At 38.1% G+C, this 27,322-nt stretch overlaps 1 long non-coding RNA gene and 1 pseudogene across 2 annotated transcripts; both read right to left on the bottom strand.

Moving 5' to 3' along the window:
- Positions 1-1,653: 1,653 nt before the first annotated feature.
- On the bottom strand, positions 1,654-17,952 carry LOC143621362 (uncharacterized). Its single transcript, XR_013151502.1, has 4 exons — positions 17,689-17,952; positions 2,355-2,483; positions 2,140-2,260; positions 1,654-1,857 (listed from the first exon to the last, which is right to left on the bottom strand). It is a non-coding gene; the product is annotated as an uncharacterized LOC143621362 (long non-coding RNA).
- A 3,499-nt stretch (positions 17,953-21,451) lies between these two features.
- LOC143621324 (uncharacterized) lies at positions 21,452-26,812 on the bottom strand (annotated as a pseudogene). The gene is made up of 3 exons (XR_013151491.1): positions 26,716-26,812; positions 22,263-22,345; positions 21,452-22,187 (listed from the first exon to the last, which is right to left on the bottom strand). The product of XR_013151491.1 is annotated as an uncharacterized LOC143621324 (transcript).
- Positions 26,813-27,322: the final 510 nt, after the last annotated feature.

Below are 27,322 nucleotides of genomic sequence, written 5' to 3'. Positions count from 1 at the left end.
CTTTATATTGTGTTATATTAATCAACATTGTGTTATATTTTGTTCGGCATCGTGTTATATTTTGCGATCTATTGTGTCTTTTTTTAGTTATAATTGTGTATTATATTCATTTTCGTCATTGTGTCCTTAATCTCGCCATTTTGTCCTTTCGTCAATTTTATTTTTATTTTTTGTATTTTTTTAACGGGAATGATGGCGGAAACATTTTAGTTTTTAAATTTTTTCCGTTTGTTATTTTTTTTTTGTGTTATGATTTTTTTATTATCTTTATTGAATTAATTTTTAAAGGGTTTTTTGTACGGTCACAAATCATTCTCACATTCTCATTTTTGTCTCCCTTTATATTCTAACTTTACTCTCATAATGATGGGTAAAAAACAACACGGGATAATGTTGTGATCTTAAAAAGATTAATAACTATATCAAATACTTAAACAAAGTTTAACTAAGTAAAATATATTAAAACATAAAATGATTTTGAATTTGAAATGCAAGAAAAAATAAAACCAATGATAAGATTCTATAAGATTAAAAAACATGTCTCTTGCAATTTTTACAAAAATGGTAAGAATACACCCATTTATCTAACACTGATGGTTAAAATATCTTTTGAAATGGACTTGATGGATCTAGCAACTATGGATACTCTAGAATAAATGGACAAGATAAAACACAACGTTCACACACACTAGGGCTTAGAGTAGGTAAAGTAGTCGCCCACGGTTGATGGATCGACTGTGTGATTGACTGTCATAGCCAAGCATAATAAGATTAGTTGAACATGTTAATGTTAAGTTGTTATTTTGAAACAATATTGTGTATTTGCGTGGATAGATTTTAAATGTTTAGTGTTGTGGAACAATGCAATTCACGCTAATTATTTAGTTGAAGGTACTTCATTAAAGGGCAATGCACCAACCAACCATTGTGGTGGCGAACATGCTCAGTTGTATTTATATTTTGTCGGTATTTTGAGAAAAGAGTATTGTGTGGGTAGATTTTTTTCATTTTAGCGTTGTGGAACAAAGTAGTTAATGTCATATGATGTTTCTAAGTACTTTATAGACACATTAGTGGGTATAACTAAATAGAGGTCAATGTGGTGCATGTTAATTAATTTGTAATTCTAAAATACTTAAATGTAACTGTTATGCATGTTGATAAGGATAGATGTTGGATAATCTTTTATGGAGATTGCCCCTAATTTTCTTTTCCAATGGGGCATATATGTCAAAATGTGACTTTTAATAAACGATGGTTGTTTATGGTAAAAATGGTACACATTTAAGCTATGAGCTATTTCACTTTTTTGATGCTCATTGATGGTAGTTAAAGCTTTAGTGTACACCTATTGCCTTTTCTTTTAGTATTAAATAGTGATCATTCTAGAAAAATAAGAAAAGTTTTTAAAGCATGATTGGGTTCACCCTATGCAACAAGTTGTTCAACCCCTTTGAAGGTTCAAACGGCCAACTTTTTTCTCGTGGGGTTTTCTAAAACACGTCCAAAATTTTTTTGATTTGTCATCTAAACATTGTTTAGGTTTAGATATATTAAAAACCATTATTGTATTTACTTGTTGTGTGGTGCCAGTAGGTGGAATGATAGATCACTTTTCAACTATATACTTAGTTACCGATTCAATGGAACAAGTTTTGTTACCCGCGCGTTGCGGCGCGGGCGTGTTTGTCTACATGAAGTCGTTAATCAAAAGCAGTTTCAACAATAGTGTTGAACGAAATTAAATTACATGGAAATGTAAAATGACAAATGCGTGTGCGAAAGTGAACATCGGCTTATATCCTCTAAAGCCCGAAGAATGTCGGCCTCTAGATCTCTCAGTCTTCAACTCCAAAGCTAAAACGAAGTAAATTGTTCATTATCCGATCTTTGGCCCTTTACAAAGCTAAAAAAATAACATTAATTTCCTTTTTAACAAATTACATAAACTAATATATTTGGATTCACTTTTGTATAACTACTAAAGTTGTTATCTAGAGGAAATTCGAGTACCAGTACACCTGGTGGTGTCAGTTACAATCAAGTGAACTATATATATATATATATATATATATATATATATATATATATATCTTTATTTGCAGTGAACTAATTGTTGTGTGTCATATGTGTTTTTACCTGCATTGTTGTTGATAATCTCCTTGAACCATCAGCACATGGATGGTCACGTACTGCGCAGAGTAGCCTTGGTTCATAGTATTGCCTCGAGTTTTGGAATGATGTGTCACAAAAACGTCTCCTGTTGCAAAAAGAAAATGGTAAGTCAAGATTTGAGCAATAGGAACTCGCTATTTTATTTGAAGATTTTGGAATTAAAACTAAGTTTATAATACCTAGTTCTCGAGGTTGATTCGAGTATTTTAGTTCATATAAACTAAAGATTTAGAATAGACTGCCTTGTCATTCCATTGATGTCCCTTCGGAAAGCTCATACACAACGACTTGCTCTGATCCAACACCACCTGGTACAAAACGACACCGGTTGTTTCAAGACGACATGGTCAACTAATTTCCTAAATTCTTGTCATTTCTAGAGCGTGAAGACCGCCGAGATGAGCATACCCATTTGAAAGTTGGTTACCTTTAAACACATATGACGGCTTTTATCCTCTAAAAACCAATTATAGAAGAGATCAATTTCAAATTTTACAAACGTAATGAATATCAAAAACCGAAGAGATACAACAAAGAATGAAAGGTTGTTAGATCACAAATACACTCGGATACGTCATCATTGCAGCTATCATAAAACTAATCTATACGCCACCGCCATAGACGGCTTGCATTTTAAACAATAAACAACTTATACGCGTAGGCTCAGATACGTGATCATCATCGCCCGCATCACAGATGGACACTTATATGTCTTCATCTTAGTCATTATATATATATTAAAAAGTAATTGTAGCATAAAAACCATCATAAGATTTTAATATTAAGCAATAAACCACCTAAACACATAGACTCAGATACATGATCATCATAGCCCTTATCAACCAAACCGCCACAAAGTAAATTATAAATTCAACAGACAATACACTGAGTCACAACCGCCGTCCACTTGACATTAGCATGAAAAACAGATGCAGGCCCTGCCCAAACAGAAAAAGTAAACTCCATCTGCAGGCTCATCTGATAATAATCAGCAGTTATGGAATATTATTCAAGTTAATTATTGATAAAGCCACAAATTATGCCAAATGCACACGAAGTGACAACATTGTGGAAAATTGTTACGGAATGAAACAATTGCAAGATATGGGACTTGTCCCACATCGGTTGTATGGGCAATTGATGTGGGGTTTATAAGCCAAATGGGTTCCCTCACCTATTAGACTAGTCTTTTTAGTTTAGTTCTTCTGTTTGCCTTGTAACATTGGTATCAGAGCCAACCTCGGAGTGGTGGCCTTGAGAAAGCCAGCCGTAACCAACGAGGACTCGGAGTGGTGGCCCACGGAGTGGTGGCCTGGAGTGAGCCAGCCGTGACAAACGTGGCCGTGACCAACGAGGACGTTGGCCTGTCACACCCCCGACTTAGGCCTGGGAGTGCGACCCATAAGTTGGTATCGTGTTTGTACATAAATCAGAGTTACGTTTATTTTCGGAAGACTTATAAAACTTTAAGGATCAAAAGTGTAATTTATATATTCAAAAGACGGGAATTATAAAAATACCCTTTTGAGTTTACAAAACATTATATGTTTATAATTACAAACCACCACGTTTAAGTTTACAAAAGAAATCCGAGCCATCGGATTTATATACATAGCACTTCGATACTCCAAGCTCTAAACTTGTTCACCTGCAAAATGTAATAAAATACGTCAGCAACGAATGCTGGTGAACACGTTGACGCAAAAATACTTTCTTTTACTTTATTACCCCTCGAGACTACGCCTGCCTCGGCCCAACGTGGCTTAGGAATAACAAAGTCAAATAACACATTATAAATATGAGCCTCAACTCTAGGTCACCTCAGCAAACACCGTAGCGTTCGACTTAGTTAAGTACCCGTAAATATACACAACCGTCGTACTCCCTACAGGAGAGCATCCTACGACCAAGGGTGGTGCGATCATGCCCATACATCGCATAGTACCACCTATGTAAGGATCCAGACATACGTATACCACAGCCTGAGGGCTAGGTTTATACCCTTATTCATAACGGTTTTAGAAACACATAGTTTCTTGTAAACAATTTCATAAAGCAAGTTGACTCATTTTTAAATAAATAAAAGTTTGGGGGCGTATTCACCTTATCTCTTTAGGATTGTCTTCACTCACCGTCCAAGGGTCTTTCCCTTTCTTTATCTCGCACCTATAGTACGAGTATAAATATTTGTTAGTCGGATACACGATCCGGCTTAAGACCTTTAGTCTTATATCTCAATCCTCGATTGAACCTCTAGTTCAATTCTTTTTTACTTGAAAACCTTTAGTTTAAAAGTAATAAACCTTTAGTTTATATTTAAAACCCGACGTTTCTTCTTCTCCAAGAAACGTAATCATTTTCTTTATTATTTAAGAATACTCTTTATTCATTAAATAATAATTCATAACAAAGAATATTTACACATATACTTACACACATATATATGTATTCAATAATATTCATAATCATAGTTTCATTCGTTTCTTTGTTATGTTTTCTTTTCTTTTCTTTTATCGAGGTATCGAGTATATCCTCGACTTAAGGTTTAAGCCTTGAATATAATATTGAATTATATTTGAATTCATTATTACGCCTAACCTTAATGGCGTATAGAAACCCTAGGGACTTGAGCAACACTCCAACGCCGCTTTACTTTGCTCAACACGCTAATCGAGGAACGCCAAATCTTCAACACTCGTCGACACGTTTTATGATATTCATCGCCATTACAACAACACTTTCTTGATTATGTGTGGGTGGAGGGTGGCACAAACTTCGAGGAAACGTTGGTACACAAATGAAGGTTCGGGACACGCTTAACGATGGATTATGGCACGTTTATTAAGGTAGATCGAGTATACGACTGTCGGGATGTAGTGAGATGTTAGAGAGAGAAATGTGAACTGAGTTTTGGTGTGCAAAATGTGAAACCCGGACCTTGCTATTTATAGACTTGAAAATGGTCCCCATCACGATACGCGATGGGTCCCTGGGCTGACCTATCGCGTATCGCGATATAGGTCCGGTGAGTCACCACGTAGGTCTGCCACGTGGCGACACGTGGTAGGCACCGCTGACACGTGGCGACACTTGGCGGCAGTGTTGCCACGTGGCGGCAAGCAGTGCCACCGTGTGCCACGTGGCACACGTGTCAAAACGTGTCAGAAGCTCCATCGCGGTACGCGATGGGCTTATCCTTTTGTCCATCGCGTGGCGCGATAGGACAAGATTTCAGAATTTTCATTTTCAACCCTCAAGTTTGGATTTTGGCATTTTTAGTCCCTAGACTTTGGAAAGTTGATATTTTAACTCGAAATTTTCACGTTGTTACATCCTCCCCACCTTGAAACAAATCTCGTCCTCGAGATTGCTATACTCGAACAAGTGGGGGTATTTCTTTTTCATTTCCGATTCGAGTTCCCAAGTATATTCGGGCCCTCTTCGTGAGTCCCATTTAACTTTCACTATTTTCAATGTTCTTTTCTTTAACTTCTTTGTTTTCGAATATTCAATTTGAATTGGAAGTTCTACAAATTTTAAATTCTCATTTATTTATACGTCTTTTAATGGCATAGCCAACGATTCATCGATCAAACACTTACGCAGATTCGAAACATGGAATACATCGTGTATCCCTTGCATTTCCTCAGGCAGTCGCAATCGGTATGCAACAGTGCCGATTAGTTTGAGTACCTCAAAAGGTCCGACGAATCGAGGACTCAATTTTCCTTTCTTACCCAAGCGAACAACGCCTTTCCAAGGCGAGACTTTCAAGAGTACTTTGTCACCGACATTAAACTCTAACGGCTTACGACGAACATCAGCGTAACTCTTTTGGCGATCACGTGCCGTCTTAAGTTGTTTTCAGATTTGAATAACTTTGTCGGTAGTTTCTTGGACTATCTCGGGTCCAGATAACTGATTGTCTCCGGTTTCAGACCAACATACGGGCGTTCTACACTTTCTTCCATACAACTCCTCGAACGGTGTGGTTTGAATTCTTGCGTGATAGCTATTATTATACGAGAATTCCATTAGGGCAAATGGTCATCCCAACTTCCACCTAGATCGATCACACAAGCGCGGAGCATATCTTCCAACGTTTGAATTGTTCTTTCGCTTTGCCCATCGGTTTGTGGATGATAAGCAGTGCTAAGTAGAGATGGGCAAAAAAACCGGTTGGTGAACCGGTTCAACGGTTTAAACCGAAAACCGGTTTTTACAAAAACCGGTTATTTAAAAACCGGTTTGACCGGTTTAGTAACCGCCGGTTCGTATATCGGTTACAAGTTCTAGAGAAAAAACCGGTTACTGAACCGGTTATGGAAAAAACCGGTTAATTTTAAAACGGTTATTATGAAAAAAACCGGTTATTAACCGGTTATTTTAAAAAAAAAACCGGTTAATTAAAAAAACCGGTTATTAACCGGTTCTAACCGGTTTCTAAACCGGTCCTAACCGGTTAGACCGGTCCGAGTTTTGCACCAAAAAAACCGGTTAATAAACCGGTCCGGTTATTTAAAAACCGGTTTTTTTCCAGGCCAAGAAAAACCGGTCCGGTTATTAACCGAACCGGTTTTTTTAAAAAAACCGGTTTGTGCACCTCTAGTGCTAAGGTTCAACTTTGTACCGAGAGCTTGTTGGAAGCTTTTCCAGAAATGAGACGTAAAACGACTGTCTTGATCAGAAATTATAGACAACGGTATTCCATGCAAAGCAACAATGTTGTTCACATAAATACTGCTAATCTATCCATAGAGTACGACTCGTTGATGGGTATGAAGTGTGCAGATTTGGTCAAACGATCCACAATTACCCATATAACATTGTGTTGTCGAGTCGTCTTCGGGAGTTTGGTAATGAAATCCATGGTAATCAACTCCCACTTCCAAACGGGAAGTTCGGGTTGCTGTAGCAATCCCGAAGGCCTTTGATGTTCAGCCTTAACTTTCAAACAAGTCAAACATTTCGCAACATGCGAAGCAACATCCCTTTTCATCCCATTCCACCAATAATTTGCCTTTAGATTGTGGTACATCTTATCACTTCCGGGATGCATCATATATTTAGACTTGTGAGCCTCGTTCAAGATTTTCTCACGCAAGCCTCCTACGATTGGTACCCAAATCCTATTACCGAGTCTTAGGATGCCATCGTCACCTTTGACTAGCGAGTCAATGGTGCCATTGCGCTTTTCGTCAGAGATTTGGTTTTCATTGATCGCTTGCGTTTGCGCAGATTTTATTTGCTCAAAGAGATCGATTTGGAGTTCTAGGCGCAAAGCTCGAACCCTTTTGGGTTTTTCATGCTCTTTACGACTTAAGGCATCAGCTATGACGTTAGCTTTGCCTTCATGATATACAATCTCACAATCGTAGTCGTTAAGAGTCTCCATCCATCGCCGTTGGCGCATGTTGAGCTATTTTTTATCAAAGATGTGTTTCAAGCTTTTATGATCAGTGTACACGGTAAATCTTACTCCATAGAGGTAGTGCCTCCAAATCTTAAGTGCAAAGATTATGTCGCCTAACTCTAGATCGTGAGTCGTGTAATTCTTTTCGTGTACTTTCAATTGAAGAGAGGCGCAGGCGATTACTTTCTTGCGTTGCATTAGTACACATCCCAAGCCCGAGTGGGATGCGTCACTAAATACCATAAAATCCTCGGTACCTTCTGGCAGAGCCAAGATAGGTGCTTGAGTGAGCTTTTGTTTTAGTATATTGAACGCCTCTTGTTGCTTCGTTCCCTATTCATACTTGATGTTTTTACGAGTTAAGGAAGTTAAGGGAACGGCGATACGAGAAAAATTTTCGATGAACCTACGGTAGTAGCCGGCAAAACCTAAGAAACTTCGGATCTCGATTGGCGACCTCGGGATCTCCCACTTAGAGATAGCTTCAATCTTAGCGGGGTCCACTTGAATACTGTTGACGTTAATGACATGACCAAGAAATTGCACCTCGTGCAACCAGAACTCGCATTTCGAGAACTTGGCGTACAACTTCTCGGTTCTAAGGATTTCAAGCAAAGTACGTAGATGAATTTCATGATCGGCCTTTGAATTTGAATAAATAAGTATGTCGTCGATGAATACGATAACGAATTTATCCAAGTAAGGCTTGAAAATACGGTTCATCATAACCATGAATGCGGCCAGGGCATTAGTAAGTCCAAACGGCATAACCGTGAACTCGTAATGTCCATACCTTATTCGGAAAGCAGTCTTTGGAATGTCTTTGGATTGGACCTTGAGTTGGTGATAGCCGGAATGAAGATCTATTTTAGAAAAGAAGGTAGCACCTTGAAGTTGATCAAAGAGGTCATCAATACGAGGGAGTGGATATCGGTTTTTGATTGTAACTTTGTTTAACGCACGATAGTTGATACACATCCTCATGGAACCGTCTTTCTTCTTGACGAATAGAATTGGCGCTCCCCAAGGCGACGAACTCGGTCGAATGAAACCTTTCTCCAAAAGCTCATCAAGTTGTTTCTTTAACTCCTTCATCTCGGTCGGCGCTAAGCGATACGGAGCTTTGGCGATTGGAGAAGTACCAGGAATCAGATCGATCCTAAACTCTACTTCACGATCAGGAGGAATACCAGGGAGTTCATTAGGAAAGACGTCAGAATAGTCCGAAACGATAGGAACGTCTTTGATTTCTTTTGGCTTAGAATCTTCGGTGACGTAGGCCATGAATGCGAGACATCCTTGATTCAAACATTTGTTAGCCCTAATCATGGAGATTATGCTAACTTGGCCAGCTTCTTTGTCCCCTTCAATTAGAATTGTTCGTTTATCGGGGGCTTGAAGTTCCACAGTTTTGCTATTGCAGATGATACAGGCTTGGTTATCGGATAACCAATCCATACCAAGTACAATATCAAAACCAGCCAAACTCATGGGTAACAAGCAAATAGGTAAAATATAACCGGCTTAAGAATTTTCCCGTTTTCAAAAGCTTCGGAGATTTTAACGATTTCGCCGCTAGCAGTCTCGACGCATAGAGTTTTATCTAATTTAGTTAATGGTTCGTTTAATAGACTACAGAAGCTATAATCTATGAAACTCAAATTGGCACCCAAATCGAATAAAACTCTAGCATAGGTGTCGTTGACTAGAAACGTACCGGTTATGGTTTCCGGCATGTCAGCGGCTCTTTTTGTGTCGAGTACGAAGACTCAAGCGTTTCCCTTTTTATTTTGGCCACTTCCACCCGCACCACCAGCAGCAGGCTTGTTCTTTGGGCACTCAAAACTTAGATGGCCCATCTCCTTGCAATTAAAGCAAGTCATCCTCTTCTTCCAGCAATCAGCAGCATCATGACCAGTGCGATTGCAAGATTCACACACTTTAGGAGGCGGGGCGAAGTTGCAACGTCCCTTGTGATACCTCCTAAAAGTCTTGCATTGTGGCGTTTTTGAATTAAATCGGCTTTGGTTCACGCCCTTGCCTTTGAATTGATTGTTTCCTCCAATTGTCCTTCCTTGAGTAGTTGGCGTCATAACCTTTTTATCTTCTTCTTTGTTACGAACCATGCCGCCCATTAAGTAACCGGCCAACTCTATTGCAGAGTCGGCAGTTTGTGGTAGGTGAGACCTTACCATGTCGCGGATTTCCCGCGGAAGTCCCCAAATATATCTCGTGACTTTGCTGGATTCAGGGTGAACCAGCTGGGGAACAAGGCGACAATACTCATGAAATTTAGTATTGTATTCGCGGAGGTTTGTCCCAACAACCTTGAGATTCAAGAATTTCGTTTGAATCTGATCGGTCTCACGCATGGGACAGATATTAGCCATCAACAAAGCTTTAAAATCTTCCCAACTCATACCATACATCACATCTTTTCCTTTGCTCATCAACAGAGCGTTCCACCATTCCAACACTTTACCCTTGAACATTAGGGCCGAATACTAAATCTTTTCTACCTCAGAACACTTGCTAGTAATCACGATTGTTTCCATCTCCTCGAGCCATCTTACGGTAGAAATGGCTCCCTTATCACCATGGAACTTTTTTCGGTCCATAGTACTTGAAGTCTTTAAACGAACAACCGCTTATCTTGAGTTTCTTGAACTCACGTATAACACCACCATCGACGTTAGACTCATGCACACTCTCTTCAACATGAGACGGGTTCGGAGGGGATTTTTCGGATTTACGAGAGGGATGAACGGAAGGATTAGCAGTTTGGGAATTTCTGGATTGCCTAGAATGAGATCTATTTGAGATTCTTCCCTAACGGCATCTTTTATCATCTTTTGTATTTTATTCATGTATTTCTCGGGAATATCTTCCTCTCTCTCTTTCTCGGGACCTTTCCCCTTGGCTTTTATCTCTCCCTCTCTCTCTCTACGAGCATTCTCGTTATTATTGCTTTGTTCAGACATTTTCTTTCTTTTTATTTATTACTTTAAGTATGAAATTTTTAACAACATTTCTTATATTAAACACACGTTTATTTATTACACATTAATATATATATCCCAAGGATATATATATTTTACAATACACACACACACACATATATATATCGTTCCCACGATATATATTGTTGTTCCTATCATTACATTTAGAACGTTTCATACATTCTTTATTTATACACATATCATACAATACTAATTTACACATAGAGTTTTCACAACCACACACCACCATTTTCAGTGTTTCATAAACTTCTTCACAACTTTCTTGAGTTTGTTGCATTTGTGAAGAAGTTTCTCTCCCATGCTATTTTTCTTCTTCTTTTCCTCGTCTACCTTCTTTCTCCAGTCGTCGGTCTCATGCAAAGCACGATCCAGATGTTCTTCGTACGACTGCGGGACTATGTTGGGGTATTCGTACTGCAGAAGTGGGTCGCGGTAACCCAGTGTCAACATCTCGTAGTGGTTTCGCGGTTCAGGATATGGAATATAAGTCTTGTCGGTTGCGAGGTAGAGATATGTCTTGGCAGCTTGGTTCTGCTCACGGATCTCGTCGGCTTGCTCTTGAATCGAAGGAATTTCTCCTTGAAATGGTGGGAAGCTTGACGATGTTTTGATCCTAAGTTTCTCCAAATATTGGACATACGGGTCCACAGAACCATAGCTTGCATTATTGGAAGTGAGTGATCCATTTATCGGGCTTGATATTTCGTTAGGATTCTCAGGATGCTCTTCTTCCATATCTTCCTCGGACTCTCTTACAGGGTCCTCCTCGTCTTCCTCGGATTCTTCTTCTTCATCGGGATCTTCTTCTTCCATAGGTTCCTCTTCTTCTTCTGGTTCATCTTCCTCCATAGGTTGTGTAGTCTCAATGTTCATGGAAGGCATCTTGAAACTCTCGAAAGGCATCATAATCCTCATCTTGGGCTTTCGGGACGGCCCTTCTCCATTGTTGGGTTTTGAGCTTACTTCATTACAAGTAGAGCTTCCGGTAAACCATCGGCATGGGTGGGAATGACATTTTATCCAATCGGAAGATGGAGACTTTGGTTCTTCCTTGATAGGTAAGTTTGACAGAAAGGTATATGACGGATGTGGATTTGGCGGTACATAACCAGTTGAGAAATATTGTGGTACCTCCGTGGGTTGATAAGTAGGGATCTCCGATGGGTGATACGTCGGTACTTCTGATGGTTGATACATTGGCATAGTCGATGGATGATAGCTTGAGTGCCTTGGTGCTCAACACTTGGCTTCGGTGGACTGTCGGGGACGTCGATCGGGTAGTGCCTACTTCCGGGATAGTATAAAGGTTTGGACAGGTCTCGTTCCACGTCTTGGTCAAAATATGCCTCGTAGTATCCATCGCTCATGTTGTCTTCGGGATAGGGTTCGACAATTCCGGCTTCTTTGGCCTTGCGAATAAATTCTTTGATATGAGCTTTAAACGACATCTAATATTATAGGTGGTTTAGAATGTAGAGAGGGATAGAAAGTTTACCAGCCTCTCTTATCCTTAAAACATATAATCCATTAATTCCTAAAACTTGGATCGAAGCTTGGGTATTGTTATATGATACCCAATTCGCTAAGATCGATGGCTCTGATACCAACCTGTCACACCCCCAACTTAGGCCTGGGAGTGCGACCCATAAGTTGGTATCGTGTTTGTACATAAATCAGAGTTACGTTATTTGCGAAAGACTTATAAAACTTTAAGGATCAAAAGTATAATTTATATATTCAAAAGACGGGAATTATAAAATACCCGTTTGAGTTTACAAAACATTATATGTTTATAATTACAAACCACCACGCTTAAGTTTACAAAAGAAATCCGATCCATCGGATTTATATACATAGCACTTCGATACTCCAAGCGCTAAACTTGTTCACCTGCAAAATGTAATAAAATACGTCAGCAACGAATGCTGGTGAACACGCTGACGCAAAAATACTTTCTTTTACTTTATTACCCCTCGAGACTACGCCTGCCTCGGCCCAACGTGGCTTATGAATAACAAAGTCAAATAACACATTATAAATATGAGCCTCTACTCTAGGTCACCTCAGCAAACACCGCAGCGTTCGACTAAGTTAAGTACTTGTAAATATACACAACGGTCGTACTCCCTGCAGGAGAGCATCCTACGACCAAGGGTGGTGCGATCATGCCCATACATCGCATAGTACCACCTATGTAAGGATCCAGACATACGTATACCATAGCCTGAGGGCTAGGTTTATACCTTTATTCATAACGGTTTTAGAAACACATAGTTTCTTGTAAACAATTTCATAAAGCAAGTTGACTCATTTTTAAATAAATAAAAGTTTAGGGGCGTATTCTCCTTATCTCTTTAGAATCGGCTTCACTCACCGTCCAAGGGTCTTTCCCTTTCTTTATCTCGCACTTATAGTACGAGTATAAATATTTGTTAGTCGGATACACGATCCGGCTTAAGACCTTTAGTCTTATATCTCAATCCTCGATTGAACCTCTAGTTCAATTCTTTTTTACTTGAAAACCTTTAGTTTAAAAGTAAATTATAAACCTTTAGTTTATATTTAAAACCCGACGTTTCTTCTTCTCCAATAAACGTAATCATTTTCTTTATTATTTAAGAATACTCTTTATTCATTAAATAATAATTCATAACAAAGAATATTTACACATATACTTACACACATATATATGTATTCAATAATATTCATAATCATAGTTTCATTCGTTTCTTTGTTATGTTTTCTTTTCTTTTCTTTTATCGAGGTATCGAGTATATCCTAGACTTAAGGCTTAAGCCTTGAATATAATATTGAATTATATTTGAATTCATTATTACGCCTAACCTTAATAGTGAATAGAAACCCTAGGGACTTGAGCAGCACTCCAACGCCGCTTTACTTTGCTCGACACGCTAATCGAGGAACGCCAAATCTTCAACACTCGTTGACACGTTTTACGATATTCATCGCCATTACAACAACACTTTCTTGATTATGTGTGGGTGGAGGGTGGCAAAAACTTCGAGGAAACGTTGGTACACAAATGAAGGTTCGGGACACGCTTAACGATGGATTATGGCACGTTTCGAGGTAGATCAAGTATACGACTGTCGGGATGTAGTGAGATGTTAGAGAGAGAAATGTGAACTGAGTTTTGGTGTGCAAAATGTGAAACCCGGACCTTGCTATTTATAGACTTGAAAATGGTCCCCATCGCGAAATGCGATGGGTCCCTGGGCTGACCTATCGCGTATCGCGATATAGGTCCGGTGAGTCACCACGTAGGTCTGCCACGTGGCGACACGTGGCGGCAGTGTTGCCACGTGGTGACACGTGGCGGCAAGCAGTGCTGCCGTGTGCCACGTGTCAAAACGTGTCAGAAGCTCCATCGCGGTACGCGATGGGCTTATCCTTTTGTCCATCGCGTAGCGTGATAGGACAAGATTTCAGAATTTTCATTTTCAACCCTCAAGTTTGAAATTTGGCATTTTTAGTCCCTAGACTTTGGAAAGTTGATATTTTAACTCGAAAGTTTCACTTTGTTACATGGCCCTTAAGGAGGGTGCATTGTTACAGACTGAAACCATTGCAAGGTGTGGGACTTGTCCCACATCGGTTGTATGGGCAACTGATGTGGGGTTTATAAGCCAAATAAGGTTTGTAAGCTTATCAACAATAGCTTGCATATCAATATCACCCACTAGGCTATCTTGCAACTTTTGTAGTAACAAAGGCTCCAAGGTAGAGATAGTGATGTTGAATAGAGTTGACCCTTGCACTCTAGATAAAGCATCAACAACTAAATTCTTCTTACCCTGTTTGTATAAAATTTCATAGTTATAACACATTAATTTGGCCAACCAAATGTGTTGTAAGGGTGTGGTGATCTTCTGATCCATAAGATACTTCAAGCTCTGCTGATCCGTTTTAATAATAAAACGGCCTGCAATGAGGTAATAATGCCATTGTTTCACAGCAAACAGAATCACTAACAATTCCTTTTCATAAACTGATAAGGTTTGTTGCTTAGGTGACAGTGTTTTACTTATGTAGGCCAAAGGATGTGAATCTTGCATGAGAACAGGCCCGATACCTTTAGCAGAAGCATCAGCCTCGATGACAAAAGTTTTGTTAGAATTTGGAAGACCAAGTACAGGTGCTATAGATAGAGCCAACTTCAAACTATCAAATGCATTTTGTGCTAAGTCACTCCATTGGAAGGCATCTTTCTTAAGCAGATCGGTGAGTGGTCTAGCTATGGTTCCCAAGGCTTTTATGAACCTTCTATAATATCCCGCTAGTCCCAAAAACCCCGTGAGTTGTTTCAGATTTAGAGGCGAAGGCCAATTCACAACATCCTCAATCTTTTTTAGATCTGTACTTACCCCTGCACTGGAAATTATGTGGCCCAGATATTCAACTACTTGGCCCCCAAACGTACATTTAGAACTCTTAACAAACAATTGATTGTCTCTTGACAATTTCAAAACTTGTTCAAGATCCTTCTTATGTTGTTCCATATCCTTGCTATCAACAAGGATGTCATCAAAGAAAACTAAAACACATTTCCTTAAAAGTGGGTTGAACACATGATTCATCAGGTATTGGAAGGTGGCAGGGGCGTTCGTAAGACCGAAGGGCATTACTAAAAATTCATAATGGCCCTCATGTGTTCGAAATGTTGTTTTATGAATATCATCTTCACACATCCTCACTTGGTGATAACCGGATCTCAAATCCAACTTAGAGAAAATAGAGGAATCACCCAACTCGTCTAACAGCTCCTCTATTAAAGGTATTGGAAACTTATCCTTGAAAGTCGCCTCATTCAATCTCCTATAGTCAATACATATGCGCTATTGACCATATTTTGTCTTAGCAAGGACCACAGGGGCTGCAAACTCACTGCAACTATCCCTAATCACTCCTGCCTCTTTAAATTCCATCGTCATTTTTTCTATCATATCTTTTTGTAATGCAGGGTAGCGGTAAGGCCTTTGACATAATAGACTATGATTTCCCTCTTTCAATGGAATCTTATGATCAAATGACCAAGAAGGTGGCAATGAAACAGGTAACGCAAACACATCTTCATATTTCTTAAGAAGATAATCGAACACCTGTAACTGATCAGTTTGAAGTATCTTAGAGCTAGGGGCAGAATGGTCATTAGGATCATGAATTAATTGCATACTGAATAATTGTGTCAAGGACAACTGCTCAGGCTTGTGCAACATTTTCCCCATAACTTCATCCGTACACAGTGAAAACTTATTGTTTTCTAATCCCTTAAGCTCAATAACTTGCCCATTAATACTAAACTTCATACTCATTTCATTAAAATTCCATAGTATATCATTGAGCAATAGCAACCATTGAATTCCCATAATCATATCATAATTTTTCAAAGGAATGAGTAATACCTCAGCTGTATACCACTTACCCTGCATGCTCCATTGAAAATCAGAGCACTTCTGGTTGCAAATTAACTGTTTACCATCAGCAATAGTCACATTCATACCCTTAACCTCTTGAATCTGACACTGCAATTTCTTTGCCTATTCAACATCAATAAAGTTGTGAGTAGAGCCAGAATCAATGAGGATGTATAACTGCCTTGTTCCCATTGATCCTTGCACTCTCATTGTGGCAAACGAATGAATGCCCATAATAGCATTCAAAGATATCAATGGCTCTTGATTCTCCTTTCCAACATCCTCCTCTTCATAACTACCATCCTCATTCACCTCAGCTATAATCAATTGTTTCTTCTTACATCTATGTCCTGGTACAAATTTCTCGGTGCACCAAAAACATTCACCTTCTCTCTTTCTGCTCCAGCTCCTTACAAGATAACCTTCTAGGGTTACTATTAGAGCTACTAGAAGCAGGTGCAGCAAAACCTATAGCTTTCAATGGCAAAGGAGCAGGTAACAGAGGTAGTTTGCTAGCATTCTTAGGTACGAATGCCTTAGCATCATTCCACTTATTACCACCAGTATAGCTAGGTTTATTTAACCAGCTCTTATTATCAAAACTACCAAGCTTATCAAACAAAGCATCCATATTCATGCTTTGAATTCTAGCTAAACCGAATGCTTCATGTAAGGTCCTAGGCTTAAACATCTTAACCGAATACTTAATCTCTGGTTTTAAACCTTTAATGAACAAACTAACCGCATATTCTTCAGGAATTGTTGCCTTGTTGAGCAATCTATCAAAATTCGTACAATAATCTTCCAGTTCACCATCATGGTAAAGTGAAGCTAAATTCTCCATAGCATCCTTAAACATGGCGTTTGAGAACCTACTAGTTACAGATCTGACATACTCTGTCCATGGGTACTCCGCCACTGTCCGACCGCTCGATCTCAAGTGTGACTGATACCACTGTAATGCATCTCCTTCCAAATGAATTACAACATAACGGAGTTTTAGATTCTCAGGTGTTTCATCAATTGTGAAGAAGTGTTTGCAACGGTAGATCCATCCTTCAACATCGGTACCACTGGAACTAGGGAAATCGATCTTACAGAGCCTCATAGATCTGAAATTCGTCCGTTCCGTGTCGAACGATTGATTAACTCTGCTCGATGAGGCGTTGTTCAAATTAGTCTGTTGCGAGGTCATTGTTGTAATCGCAGCAGTCAATTCCACTTGCTGCTTCATCATCGCTTCCATCATAGATCGTAGATCTACAATTGCCTTGTCATGAGCCTTCAGTGTGGAATCAACTTCCTGATTCCGAGTCGACATAATCAACGGAACAAGCTCCGAGAACCGATAGATTTGATACCACTGATACGATCCAAACGAGTAGAAGAGAAGAAGCTAGGGGAGAAGAAGGAATTTTCTATTCAATTGGATAAAACGTGAATTATAGACTGAACGAAATATAACAACCAAACAAGACATGTACATAACTGACCCTCTAACTATTGGCTAATACCAAACTAGTCCCTCAGTAATCAATTATTACACATCAAAAATATGACCAATTTTTTTTTTCTCAAAACCCTAAGAAGCTCAAAATCAACATTCTAGCAATTGAATAAAAAACCGACGGTAGAAGCAAATTACCGTAACAACCTAAACTGAATCGATACTCAAATGCTATCTCCCGCTCCCGACGTCAGCATACTATCAGTAGGCTCTAAATTTACCTCATCCGGACATAGCTCGCCACCACCACTTAGTCTCTGCCAAGGGTTCCGAATCAGAACCCGGCAACGACATGCGGACAGCAGACCCGGGGTTTCGAATGGGAATCCGGCAACCACATACGGCAAAGTTCTCTGACCTGCAGTCGGTCACCTAGGGTTCCCAAATATGGAATCCAACAACGATAAAGCCGTCCGCCAGAAAGTGAGCGCATTTACAGAGAAGCGGCGGGGAGATAACCTAAAGAGAGAGGATAAAAATGTAGAAGACAACAAATTAAGAAATTGTGATGAAACGGTGATGCTAAAGGAGAAGAGAGGGGTGATCGTACACGTGTAAGGCGGGAAAGAGATAATTTCATGAACAATGATTTGTGTGAGTAACTCAAATGTTACTTTTTGATATATATATATATATATATATATATATATATATATATATATATATATATATAATTGTAATGCTAGTAATAATTCTTACTTCACTCTTATTTCTCTTCTATTTTTGTCATGATCCTAATCCTACAATTTGCGTCATTTTTTTGCAAGTGGCATAATATGGTGACTTTACACAATGATTTTCGTTTTTAGAAGTGATGGGGTGTACGGGTGGTGGTCTTTGCTACAAGTGTAAGAGTTTAAATTTAATTAATATCATCAATTGTGAAACTTTGTATTTGTAAGAAGTAACAATATCAATATAACTTAATAGAGAATGATTACTACTATGATGGTTAAAGAAAAAAAAACACTACCATTTTCTATAGTTTTAATATATGTTGTTGAAGTATACTATTAATTTAAATAAATACATAATAAAGTTAGTTAAATAACATAAATAGGACATTAGCAAAAAAAAAGTAAATAAATAAAGAAAAGTAAAAAATAAAAGTTAAATATTATTGTGATGGCTGCTATTTGGTGTTTGCGGGAAGCCTGGAACAAGTTCATCTTCGATACTAAACCGGTAAATATTATTAAAGTGTTTGGAGACATAAAGGTTTTAAGTTTCTTATGAATAAAAAAAATAGGACGGATTGTTTGAATATAGATTGGAGTATATGAAAATCAGTAGTGTTGTAGTTTCTAGTATGGATTATTTGTGGTACCGGCCCTTGCTACTATCTTGGTAGCCTGGTAGGAAGGGTTTTTCGTTGTTTTTGTTAGGAAAGTAGTTGTTAAAATAATAATAATAATAATAATAATAATAATAAAGAAAAGCAAGGGAAACGTGACGTTGCACGTGTTGCATATCAGGCAAAACAACCCATATTTGAGTTGAAGTTGGATGGTTGTTGACTTCTTGTTACTCCTGGATGTTGTTGTCTTGTTGAGCAGAACCATATTGACCCGCCCGAGATGGATTACGTTGGCTACTTCTTGGTCCTTATACGGCTTCCTTCAAAAAAAAAAAAAATCTTTTTGGAAGGAGTAAAATATTTTTTCTTATTTGATTTTGCACACCAACCCCAAATCCATATAGAGCTGTATAGTTCTTTTTATATAACTCGTATAGGTCTTGCTAAGACGATAAGTCTTCAGACATGTCAAGCTTGACGGTGTTGTGCAATGACACAAGTCGTATATATGCATATACGAGTGATATACGGTAGTAAATTAAATAACTTTTTAGAATTATTTGTTTTAATAAAACTAAACAACCAAACGATATATTCTCATCTTTCATCAACATATAAATAGATTCAACATCAAATCTAATATAATTAACAACAAAGAAACAAAATAATAACCGACCAATCACTTAAAAACGTATAGTCTCTTTTCATGACCTGGTTGTCAGAGTATCAACGTCGATTAAATCAAAAGAAAGTTGCCCGTTATTTACTTGCAAACAGATCAAGAGTATTTGTTCTCTCTCTCTCTCTTGTATTCTTTAACATTTTTAATGTTGTCTTTAAGTTATAGGGTAATGTTAAAAAAAGAAATCAAACACATTTATGAAATTACGATTCAAACGGATATAACTTGGTTATTGGTTATTATTTTACAAAGTTATCTCCAAAACAATGATTAAGTCCACAAAATTCTACTCACATTTTATATTAGTGTCCCTTTCTTTTATTTTAGTTAATTATTTACACCACAAAATGCATGAGACATCGTGCTTGGAGAATCAGCACGTGTTCATTCCATTTGCTTTCGACACTTTTGAATCCCTAGCTCCCGAGGCGGTTCGCTTCTTGGAGCGGGTGCAGAAGGTGGTCCACAATAACTCGCAGAGCCCGAGGAACCAAGGATTTATATTTAGTAGAATAGGCTTTGCAATTCCAAAAGCGATAGCGACACAGCTTGTTGCTCGCTTACCCATTATCCAGATGTAGCTCGGTTGGTGTATAAAGAATCCAAAATTAAATAAACGAACTATTTTATTAAAAGTGAGGAATATTGACAGTGTTCTCCTGTTACTTGAATGTGAAAGTGACAAAAGGGAGAACCAAAAGAAGGCAGCAATTTATTATATCCCTAGGAATAAGAATTCACGTTTTAAATTTAAACAGTCCAAGGATGTCGATAATTACTAGGGCCAATCCACACGATTGCCAACATTAAAACAAAACGTGCTCTTTTTCAACCATTTATATTTATATAAAGCACGCATATATACCTTTTATAACTATTATTTTTTTAAATCTTCACATGTTACACAATATTTTTCCATATCTTTTACTACCATCATCATACCTTGTGTATTCACAACCACCATGCAACATGTTAAAACAAGTTTAGTTTAACTAATAAAATTTATATGTAGAGCCGGGTTCACGTTAGTTGCTAAATACTCTAGACGTCACAACAAATAACTAGAATAATTATATTTACTTTACACTTTTATGCTAAAGTAATTACATTATAAAAAGTGAAGTAGAGTAGTAGATTATTATTTTAAGAAAAAAAAATATATTTATAAATCAAACTGAATTTTAATAAACTATTATCTATCAACTAACAATAATTCACACCAATTATTTAACTTATATCAGTTATAACTTACACTTAATGTTAATCTTATATAAAAGAAAATTGGTTTATTCTAAGTTGTTCAGCTGGATATTCTACTTGAAGTTAAACTAGTTGTTCAAATGGAGATTGCCTTTAACAACGAAAATGAAAGTTAAAGTGTCATTGTTATATAAGGTTTGGATTAAATTTGAAAAACCCAAATCTAAATAACCGAGCCCAACAAAAACCAACAATTTAGTTTTATGTTTTTTAAAAACTGAACATTCTATTAAATTTCTCAATCTTGCATGTAAATAAAACGAAAAAAAACTGATCTAAATTTATATATTTTCATTTTTAACTTCAAGTCTATTTTAAGATTTTAACAAACACAATAGTTTAGATCAAATGTATTCAAAATCAATTGATCAATTAGCAAAAAGAGTTAAGACTAAAATTCATTATTTGAGGCAAAATTCTTTTCGGCCCAAAGCTTTAAGGTATAATTTAGAAAATTGTAAAATACCAAAAGTGAACCCACCCAAAACAATAACCAGAAAAACAGAAATCAAACAATTTCAAATCTCAAAGCTATGTTTGAGTTCAAACCCGACCACTCTCGCCCCATTCATTATCTATGACTAGAATTTGACCAAATTTTACTTTATTATAAAGTAAATTACCAACCATCCACTAAACTATCATTAGACACTTTCTTAAACAAATAAGAAAACAATAAAAACAGAAACTGTATAAACACAATCCAATTCATCATTATAACATTTTTCACCCCATACTTTTTCCTACTTCCAAAACTAAACCTTATATTCCCCAATCCTCCTATAATCTGCTTCTTTGTACAAACTGACCATCCAAAGGGCAATAACGACATTTCCCACACCAAAAAACAAAACATAAACCAAAAGGACCATACAGAAATTACCCAAATCTTCAGGGGGCTATTCAGTAATACTCCATTACTAATCCTCCCATTGGTGCCCTATGCGGAACGCCCTTCCTCCTCTTCGCCGTCCTTACCGCCGCCGCCGGCGTTGACGGAGTCAACCTACGAACTCCATTGCTGTACTTAATCCTCCGCCGTCGGTACGACTCGTCTGAATCCCACACCGCCGGCATCAAGTCCTTATTCTCCGACGACGAGACAGTAAGAATGATACATTGTTAGGTGTAATTTATTATTATAAATTCAAACCATTTAAACCCATTCTGTGAGTTTGTGATTTTGCATCCAAGTGAGCAGAACCGGAACGAGTCGAGTAGGCTCCGGTCACACACTTCGCACGTGTTGGTCACACCTTTACCGGGACGCGGCTGCGGCCGCTTGTTCAAGAACACAACTTTCGCACTGTTGATCACATAAGTCTGCACCGAACCGATGTCTAAATGCTTTTGAATCTCAGAAACCCTAATCACATCATGATACGAGGATCTCCGTATCTGTAAAATCAATTAAACAGAATTAATAACAATAACAAATTGGTTTAAATAATAAATGTATTTAATTTAATTAACCTGAATGTGGCGGTGACTGTGGTGGTCCTCGAGACACATAGAACAGAAAGGTTCATTAACACAATCCAAACAGAAACATATTACTTACATTCAGACTCACTTAGGTGAGTCTGCGTGTAATTTGCTCCGGATGCCTGCATTACCTGAAAAACAGCAAATTAATCAGCAATTAATGGTGAGAAGGAACAGAGGAATGCAATGGTGGAGAGACTGGCCATGTTGTGGTGGGTTTGATGGTTGTTGGTTGTCGACGGCGGAGAATGGTGGCCGGGGAAAATAAGGAATGAATGGGGGATTGGAAGAAAAAAAGAAACAAGGGTGGGTACTTATCAAGTTTCATAATGTAGGAGGCAAACACCGAACCTAGTTACGAACCTGTACCCGGACCCGAGCCTAGAAGAACGTCGGGCGCAAGGAACCGACCTTTTTCTGTCTTTTTTTTCTTATTTCTATAAAGTAAATAAGGAAGATGAATATTCTTTTGAAAACTAATTTGAAATTATAAATGTACTCATTTGAGATATGGTCGTATGAGGTTTGGTTTTTTCGGTAGATATTCAAGTTCGATCTCACTAGTGTTATTTTTGGTAGAATGATTTGAGTTAGGGTTTGTGAGGTTTGTCAGTTAGAATCTCAAGCTCACCCGGGTTTTCGTCGCAATGTGTGTTAAGCCAGAGATTTATACACTTGTGGTGGCATGACGACTGTCAAGTGACAGCCGGCGGTATGATTTTCCAGGAAAACGTCAAGCCAAACTCTGAAGTCAGCATGTGCCCAATTAAGACAACATAGTCTGAACAGAGTTGAGCAAAGGGCCTTTCCAAATTTTGGAACTACTGTGGCCAAACACAAGAAAGTCGCCTTTAAAAAATGGGTGTCTTCAGAAAAATGGAAACCGGAAAAAACAGAAATTAAAATATAATTTCAAATTTTTTTATAAATACTTAAAAGGGATAATGAGTCAAACATGAACTTGATCCATTTTTTTAAATGGGTCAAGTTAGTCGATCAAAAATCTTATTTTTTTCACGCCAAATTCAGATTGTGTTTTAAGTCATGTTAACAACCTTCGCCCCTATGATCCATCTTACTATTTCAATAATTAATATTCAGGCAATGACAACATTATAAACATATGATGTTGCAAATGATTGACAGAATAGAAAAAATCAACATGTGTTGTGAATTTTTCTTTTGTTGATTAAATCTAAATTTGTCATAATTTATAGACTTAAGTAGTTTTGATATACTTTACTATTTTTCTAAACAATATATATCATAAGATTAAGAATTTTATTATTTTGAATTTAAGAATAGTTTTACTATATCACTATATGTTTATAGAATGCTGATACAATGCGATTATAACGGTGCATCGAAACTAATTACAACGATGTATTGAAACTAATTACAATAGTTTGTTCAAACCACTTTCAACTAGAATGTAAATGTTCAACTCATCAATAAAGTGTAATAATTATATAATGGTGTTGTGACATTCGTCAATTTCGGGTCTCGATTCGTATTCGTTTTGTAAACTTTATTTATGTAAACCGACCCGTTTTGTAAACCGAAACTTTGGATATAATAAAAATGATGGATTTTATGTTACACTTGTTGGGTCTTGAAAACATTCAATTCAATCTTTAAAACGCTTAAAAATAACTTAAAACGAACTTCGGGGGGCAAAACTGCCATTTTTGAAAATATTGAAAATCAGGAAATCAACCCTGTCGCGCCGCGCGACGGGGGACACCTATCCTGGTCGCGTAGCGCGAGCAGCTACAGACCAGCAGGCTCGTTTTTTTTGTTGTTTTATGTTCGTTTTTGACCCTTTTTGCATGAAATTTCTTGTGTTTAACACCCATCTTTGACCACCAACATTACCCTATATATACACCATTATTCTTATCCATAATTCCCTGCTACATCTCTCATTTTTCTCTCAAAACATCAAAGATTCAAAGGTTGTTCATAGTTGTTCTTGAGTTTTTGACTTCTAAAAGTCAAACTGAGTTTAATCTTTCTTTCTAACTTGTTAATCTAACCTTACTAACACTTGAATATGGTGGTATAACATATATATAATACACACCCCTTGTTTGCTTTTGTAACATCACGTAAATTTCGGGCCAAAAATGTCAGGTTTCCAAAGTTTAGGGACCAATTCTGCCAATTTCCAAACTTCAGGGACTAAAAATGAAAAATCTGCCTTCTGGACCTATCGCGCTACGCGACAGGGTCAGGAAAGACACGCGATGGGGGTGTCTGACACAGCGTGACACGTGTGCCACGTGGCACACGGTGGCAGCGTCTGCTGCCACATATCACCACGTGTTGACACGTGTGGCGGCGCCTGCCACGTGTCGACACGTGACAGGCCTACCCTGTGACTCATCAACCCTATATCGCGATACGCGATGGGGAAGCCAGGGAGCCCATCGCGTACCGCGATGGGGGTCCGATTTCAGCCTATAAATAGGCAGCTCCGGGTTTGATCCATTCACCCCAAATTTTCACACACATACTCTCTCTCTCTAAACTCTCTCACTACCACGAGTTACGTGTCAACGATCCCTCTCAATAAACGTGCCCCGAAACCTCGTTTTCCGTGCCCATTACCTCGATATACGTGCCACTTTCCGTTGACGTTCCGAGTTAAGAGGAGGTGTTGTCCAACGTCCCGACGATTTACCTTGAAGTGCGTGCCAAGAGTATTAGTGTCTCGAAAAGCGTGCCAAGGGTTGATTGAGCGAGTGTTGATAAGAAGGATAGAGTCGAAGTGCTGCCCGAGTGAGAAGGGTATTTCTAAACCGACAAAGGTAGGCATAATGCTCGACCAAAATAATAATAAAATATTGAAAGGACTTAATACCCTAAGTCGAAATAATTCTCGATAATCAAAGAAAGATATAACAAAGAAAATAAAGATGAAGGAAAAATATATATATGAGTATATATAAAGATATAATTATTCTTTGTTATAGAATACATATTATTGAAGTATAATGAATATACTTAAATAATAAAGAAAAGAAATACGTTTCATAAAGAAGAAGAAACGTCGGGTTTTTAATATAAACTAAAGGTTTATAAATTACTATTAAAACTAAAGGTTTTAAAGTAAATGAAATAATGAACTAAAGGTTCATCGAGATAAATAAGACTAAAGGTCTTAAGCCGGATCGTGTATCCGACTAATGAATGTTATACTCGTACTATAGGTGCGAGATAGCGAAGGAAGAACTAACGGACGGTGTTGGAAGCCGATCCCATTGAATAGGTGAATACGCCCTACTTTTACAAACTTGTTTTCAAACTAATCAACTTGATTATATGAAAAACTTTACATGAGGCTATGTGTCTCTAAAAACATTATAAATAAGAGTATAAGCCAGCCCTCAGGCTATGGTATACGTTTGTCTGGATCCTTACATATGTGGAACGCGGTGGGCACATTGCACCACGCTTGGTCAAGACCTCCAGCCACGATGGGCCGGACCTAAGTTACGTCCGAGTGGGGAATGGCCATGTGTATATTTATGGTACCTAAGTTATGTCATAAACGCTGCTGTGTTTCGCTGAGGTGACCTAGTGCAGAGACTCGAATTTATGATGAATGTTTAAACTTGATTATTCCTAAGCCAAGATGGTCCGAGGCTTACATGGTCTCGAGGGGTGATTAAGTAAAGAAAATATTTTAGCGTCAGCATATTCACCAGCATACGTTGCTGACGTATTTTATTTAACATTGTGCAGGCAATCAAGATTAGAGCTTGAAAGGACGAAGAAGCTCGAGTATCCGATGGCTCGAATAACTTTTATGTAAATATTAAAACTTGGTGGTTTTGTAAAACATATAAACAAGTAAAACCAAACGAGACTTTCGTCTCGTCTTTTGTATTGTAAATATTTATAATATCGATCCTTATATTTTATAAAGTCTTCCGCTTAAATGCACAACTCTGATTTATTTACAAATACGATACCAACTATGGTTCACACTCCTAGGCCTAGAATGGGGGTGTGACAGGTTGGTATCAGAGCCATCGATCTTAGCGAATTGGGTAACATAAAACAATACCCAAGCTTAGATTCAAGCATAGGAAATATTTATTTGTTTATTTGAATAGGGATAAGATTGGTTGGTAACCCTTTCTTTCCCTCTTCATAATCTAAACCACCTATCAAGATGTCTTATGAGAAGTTAATGGAATACTATGATAATGAAGCAAGAAGAGCAAGGAAGTATTACAAGTTTCCCAAAATGAGCAAGGATTACTTCGAGTCATTCTTCAATTCCAACGAAGGACCTAGCCAACAACCCAACATGGAACCAAGTCCTATCTACCATTTGGACAACACTCCACATGAAGTGTACCAACTGCCGAGGCACTCAAGTTATCATCCGACAAGTCTGCCGATGTACCAACCATCCGAGGTACCGACATACTATCCTTCAGAGATTCCGACTTATCAACCCATGGAGATTCCGCCATATTACCCATCTGGAGATTCAACACAACTACCGCCAAATCCACATCCGTCATATGCTTTCCTCTTAAACTTACCAATCAAGGAGGAACCAAAGTCTCATTCTTCTGAATGGATGAAGTGCTACTCCAACTAACGAAGGTGGCATACCGGTACTTCAACAAAGGATTCTGCCAATTCCCACAATGAAGGGCATCACATAAGCCCAAGATGAGGGTGACTATGCCATATGAGAAGATCCACATGCTGGCAATGACTGAAGAAGAGCTAGAGAAGGAACCGGAAGAAGAAACTGATCCATAAATGACCGAAGAGGAACCAAACGAGGAAACCGACCCTGAAGAGGAGTACCCGGACAATCCAAACGAAGTAACCACACCAATGGAGGAGCAACACTCAACCCCAAGCTATGGATCTGTGGACCTGTACATACAATTCCTCCATGAACTCAAAGGAAAGGCGTCAACAAGTTTCCCACCATATCAAGGCGAGATTCCATCCATTGAAGAACGGCCAATGAAATTCGTGAGAAAAATGAAGCAGCCGTTGCATTCTTCAATTATCCC

This window comes from Bidens hawaiensis, unplaced genomic scaffold, assembly GCF_021521415.1.
Source record: "Bidens hawaiensis isolate Kalapana, Puna unplaced genomic scaffold, B.hawaiensis_p1.1 tig00002839_1, whole genome shotgun sequence".
Lineage (NCBI taxonomy): Eukaryota > Viridiplantae > Streptophyta > Magnoliopsida > Asterales > Asteraceae > Bidens > Bidens hawaiensis.
This window is presented reverse-complemented; position numbering and strand designations above follow the sequence as displayed.